The sequence below is a fragment of the Melanerpes formicivorus genome, unplaced genomic scaffold, assembly GCF_026170545.1.
Source record: "Melanerpes formicivorus ecotype bairdi unplaced genomic scaffold, bMelFor1.0.p_v2 SCAF_85, whole genome shotgun sequence".
NCBI lineage: Eukaryota > Metazoa > Chordata > Aves > Piciformes > Picidae > Melanerpes > Melanerpes formicivorus.
Genome location: NW_027142437.1, coordinates 1,319,052 through 1,324,713, shown reverse-complemented (window position 1 = coordinate 1,324,713; position 5,662 = coordinate 1,319,052).

Genomic DNA, 5,662 nt, shown 5'->3' with positions numbered 1-5,662 from the left:
TACAACAGCTGAGGCAGCACATTTCAAATGTGTTTTCAGATACTTTCCAGTTCTCAGGCAAACTGAGATGTGTTACAATATAAAGTTGTCTGATGAATTCTGACAGATGGTAGCTCTCCAAATGCAAAGGTCTCCTTTCATGTTTGCTCAAGCTGCTGTTGATCTGTAGGCACACAAGGAAAGGAGGGCCTGTGTGCTCCACAGCAATTCACTCCATTTGCTTTCAGAATGGAATAGAATTAACCAGGTTGAAGAGACCTTTGAGATCACAGAGTCCAAAATATCACCCAACACCATCTAATCAACTCAACCACGGCACCAAGCACCCCATCCGGTCTCTTTGCAAACACCTCCAGGGATGGTGACTCCACCACCTCCCTGGGCAGCACATCCCAATGGCAAATCTCTCTAGATGGGAAGAATTTCTTCCTCACCTCCAGCCTAAACCTCCCCTGGCACAGCTTGAGACTCTGTCCTCTTGTTCTGGTGCTGCTTGCCTGGGAGAAGAGACCAACCCCCACCTGGCTACAACCTCCCTTCAGGTAGCTGTTGAGAGCAAGAAGGTCTCCCCTGAGACCAGGCTGAGCGACCCCAGCTCCCTCAGCCTCTCCTCACAGGGCTGTGCTCCAGACCCCTCCCCAGCTTTGTTGCCCTTCTCTGGACACCTTCCAGCATCTCAACATCTTTCCTGAACTGAGGAGCCCAGAACTGGACACAGGACTCAAGGTGTGGCCTAAGCAGTGCTGAGCACAGGGCAGAATGACCTCCCTGCTCCTGCTGGCCACACTGTTCCTGATGCAGGCCAGGATGCCATTGGCCTTCTTGACCACCTGGGCACACTGCTGGCTCATGTTCAGCCTACTATCAACCAGCACCCCCAGGTCCCTCTCTGCCTGGCTGCTCTCAGCCACTCTGACCCCAGCCTGTAGCACTGCCTGGGGTTGTTGTGGCCAATGTGCAGAACCTGGCACTTGGATGTGTTCAATCTCCTGCCCTTGGCCTCTGCCCATCTGTCCAGCCTGCCAAGGTCCCTCTGCAGAGCCTCTCTACCCTCCAGCAGATCAACTCCTGCTCCCAACTTGATGTCATCTGCAAATTTACTGATGATGGACTCAATGCCCTCATCCAGACCATCAATAAAGATATTGAACAGGCTGGGGCCCAGCACTGCTCCCTGGGGCACACCACTGGTGCCTGGCTGCCAGCTGGCTGTGGCACCATTCACCACCACTCCCTGGGCTCCGCCTCCAGCCAGTTCCTAACCCAGCTCAGAGTGACCATTGATTGAAGTCTGTGCTTTTGCAGTTTGCTTGGGGTTGACCACTGCTTTGTCAGTGATAATTCAGCATGTAGATGGGTTAAACTGAGCATTCCTGACCCCTGCTGCGAAGGAACACCTTCACTGCTTCCATCTTTAATTACTAATAAAAGCAGCTAATTGTTCAGCACGACCTTTAGCTGGGAATATATCCTTTGACTGCTCCTGAGATCAAAAAGCATCTCCAGAAACAGAGATCAAAAGGATATGTCTGCAACTAACAGAGTCAGCTTCCTTTGCAAGTTAGAAACTGATGAGACTATGATTCTCTGAAACTGCTCTTTTCAAAGCAAAGCTTTGTGTTACTGTTGGTTCACTGGCAATTCCATACCCACTGCACCTGGATAATCCCAGAGCCACCAAAAACTCCCAGAGTTTCATAGAATGGTTTAGGTTAGAAGGGACCTCAGAGATCATCCAGTGCCAACCCCCCTGGCCCAAGGGAACCTCATGAAGTTCAACAAGAGCAAGTGCATGCTCCTGCACCCAGGCCAGGACAATCCTCACTATCAATACAGACTGGGGGAGGAGGGGATAGAAAGCAGCCCTGAGGAAAAGGACCTGGGCGTGCTGGTGGATGAGAAGCTGGACAGGAGCAGGCAGGGTGAGCTTGCAGCACAGAAGGCAAATCACAGCCTGGGCTGCATCCAAAGCAGCATTGCCAGCAGAGCCAGAGAGGTGATTCTGCCACTTGGCTCTGCTCTGCTGAGACCTCACCTGGAGTACTGTGTGCAGCTCTGGAGCCCTCATTATAGGATGGACATGGAGCTGATGGAGAGGGTCCAGAGGAGGACCATGATCAGGGGGTTGGAGCAGCTCTGCCAGAAGGACAGGCTGAGGGAGCTGGGGGTGTTCAGTCTGGAGAAGAGAAGGCTCCAGGGAGACCTAATAGCAGCCTGCCAGTACCTGAAGGGGGCTACAAGAAGGATGGAGAGAGACTGTTTACAGAGCCCTGCAGGGACAGGACAAGGGACAATGGCTTCAAACTAGAGAAGGGCAGATTGAGATTGGATATCAGGAAGAAGTTCTTCACTGTGAGGGTGGTGGAACCCTGGAACAGGGAGGTGTTTGGGGCCCCATCCCTGGAGATATTCAAGGTGAGGGTCGATGAGGCCTTGGGCAACCTGATCTAGTTGGCTGACTGCAGGGAGGTCGGACTGGGTAAGCTTTGGAGATCCCTTCCACTCTGGAGCTTTCTATGGTTCTATGGTTCTATGATTCCTGATTCTATGATTCTATGATTCCAAATTATGTGACTCTATGATTCTATGATTCCAAATTCTCTGATTCTATGATTCTATGATTCCAAATTCTATGACTCTATGATTCTATGAGTCTAAATTCTCTGATTCTATGATTCCAAATTCTCTGATTCTCTGATTCCAAATTCTCTGATTCTATGATTCTATAATTCTAACTTATATGATTCTATGATTCTATGATTCCAAATTATGTGACTCTATGATTCTATGATTCTAAATTATCTGATTCTATGATTCCAAATTATGTGATTCTCTGATTCCAAATTCTATGATTCTATGATTCTATGATTCTAAATTATCTGATTCTATGATTCCAAATTATCTGATTCTCTGATTCCAAATGCTATGATTCTGATTCTATGATTCCAAATTCTCTGATTCACTGATTCCAAATTCTATGACTCTATGATTCCAAATTCTATGACTCTATGACTCCAAATTCTATGACTCTATGATTCTATGATTCTAAATTCTCTGATTCTATGATCCTGTGATTGTGAGGTGCCTCTCAGGAAGCCTACATCTGCTAGCAGAGCTCTCACACAGAGCAGAGCCACTGCCTTTTTTTAGAACAGTAATAACGCTGCCTCTTCCTGATTCTGCTTTTTCGATTCACCTCTCTCCTACACAAGCCCCAGGTTTGCAGGTAAAAACCAATAAAGCCTCTGAATTGCTGATTTCAGTCACAGCTGAAAGCATTATATGAAGAGGCGGACGTGCCAACACACTTAATGACTGTCCACTCCATCACTAAGTTGCACAAAAAGAGGCACAGTAAATGCCAAGCGAAGTGTAGCTGCTCCAATGTCACTATAATAAAAGGCTGCAGAATAGTTTGGGGTCTTTTTTCCTCCCCTCCCCCCCCAGGGGTTTGACTGAGGAACAAGCAGTGCTGTCAGAATGAAAACAAGTCGCTAAATGATTCAGTCTAATTTGGTTTTATCGTTTGAAGCCTAAAATGAAAGTTCCACTGTGTGAACAGCTTGAGTTGTTCTGGGGTTTGGGGGTTTTTTTGGTAGTTGAGATGGTAAATTTGTTTTTCAAATGAGTAAAAATAGAATTATAGAATTGTTAGAGTTGGAAGGGACCTCAAGGCTCAGCCAGTTCCAACCCCCCTGCCATGGGCAGGGACACCTCACACTCCAGCAGGTTGCTCACAGCCACCTCCAGCCTGGCTGCAAACACCTCCAGGCAGGAGGCTTCCACCACCTCTCTGGGCAACCGGTGCCAGGCTCTCACCACCCTCCTGGGGAACAACTTCTTCCTAACATCCAGCCTGAACCTCCCCTGGCACAGCTTGAGACTGTGTCCTCTTGTTCTGGTGCTGGGTGCCTGGAAGAAGAGACCAACCCCCACCTGGCTGCAACCTCCCTTCAGGGAGTTGGAGAGAGCAAGACGGTCTCCCCTGAGCCTCCTCTTCTCCAGGCTAAGCAACCCCAGCTCCCTCAGCCTCTCCTCACAGGGCTGTGCTCCAGACCCCTCCCCAGACTCGCTGGCCCTTTGCTTGGCACAAAATTTCAATTCATTTCGTTTAGAATAGAATAAACCAAACCAGGTTGGAAGAGACCTTCAAGATCATTGTATCCAACCCATCAACCAATCCAACCCACCCAAACAGCTAACCCATGGCACCTAGCACCCCATCAAGTCTCCTCCTGAACACCTCGAGGGATGGTGACTCCACCACCTCCCTGGGCAGCCCATTCCAATGGGCAATCACTCTTTCTGTATAGAACTTCTGTATAGAACCCTGTCCTCCAGAGCATAAACTGAGACATGGTTCCGTGTGTGTGGACTGGCTTTTTGCATTGTGTCGATGGACAACAGGGTGAGGAGGGCCTGGACGGAGGCGCTCCCCAAAAAGCCCCGAGGGCCTGGGCTCACTTGCAGGAGTGACTGGCAGAGACCAGCGGGGGTGAAGGTGAGCGGAGCCCAGGGGGCAGTGCAGAGTGAACCCCGGGGGGCAGCACAGAGCGGAGCACAGGGGGCGGTGGTGAGCGAACCCCGGGGGGCAGCACAGAGCGGAGCACAGGGGGCGGTGGTGAGCGAACCCCGGGGGACAGCACAGAGCAGAGCCCAAGGAGCGGCGGTGAGCAGAGCCCAAGGAGCGGCGGTGAGCAGAGCCCCCAGGGGGCAGCACAGAGCGGAACCTCCAGGGGGCAGCACAGAGCGGAGCCCAGGGGGCAGCGCAGAGCGGCGCACGGGGAGCGGCGGTGAGCGGAGCACAGGGGGCAGCGCAGAGCGAACCCCGGGGGCAGCACAGAGCGGAGCCCCTAGGGGCAGCACAGAGCGGAGCGCAGGGCCGGCGCTGAGCGGAGCCGCTCGGGGCGCTGGGAAGGCGGCCGCCGGGAGCTGGCCCTCGCCATGGAGCCGAGCAGCGGCCCCGGCGGCGGGGCTGCGGCTGCAGGTGGGTTGGGGCCCGGCGCGGGCAGGACGTCCCGGGGGAGCGGGGGAGGTGTCTTGGTCCCCCCGCGGCCGGAGAGGCTGTGCGGGAGGCAGCGGCCTGTGGAGGTGGCACCAGGTCAGGCCGCCGGGGCCTCTGCTCATCCTTGTGGCCCTCCTCTGGACACCTTCCAGCACCTCCAGACCCTTCCTGCAACAGAGGCTCCAGCACTGGCCCCAGAGCTGCAGCTGTGGTCTCAGCAGAGTGGAGCAGAGGGGCAGAATCCCCTCCCTGCCCTGCTGGCCACACTTCTCTTGCTGCAGCCCAGGCTCTGCTTGGCTCTCTGGGCTGCAAGTGCTCCCTGCTGGCTCCTGCTGAGCTTCTCCTCCCCCAGCACCCCCAGGTCCTTTTCTCCAGGGCTGCTCTCCAGCCAGTCCCTGCCCAGCCTATATCAGTGCCTGGGATTGCCCTGCCCCAGCTGCAGCACCTCGCCCTTGGTCTGGTTGAACCTCATGAGGTTGCCATGTTCAGAACAAGAGGACACAGTCTTAAGCTGTGCCAAGGGAGGTTTAGGGTAAAGATGAGGAGAAAGCAACAGAGGGCAACAAGGCTGGGGAGGGGTCTGGAGCACAGCCCTGTGAGGAGAGGCTGAGGGAGCTGGGGTTGCTTAGCCTGGAGAAGAGGAGGCTCAGGGGAGAC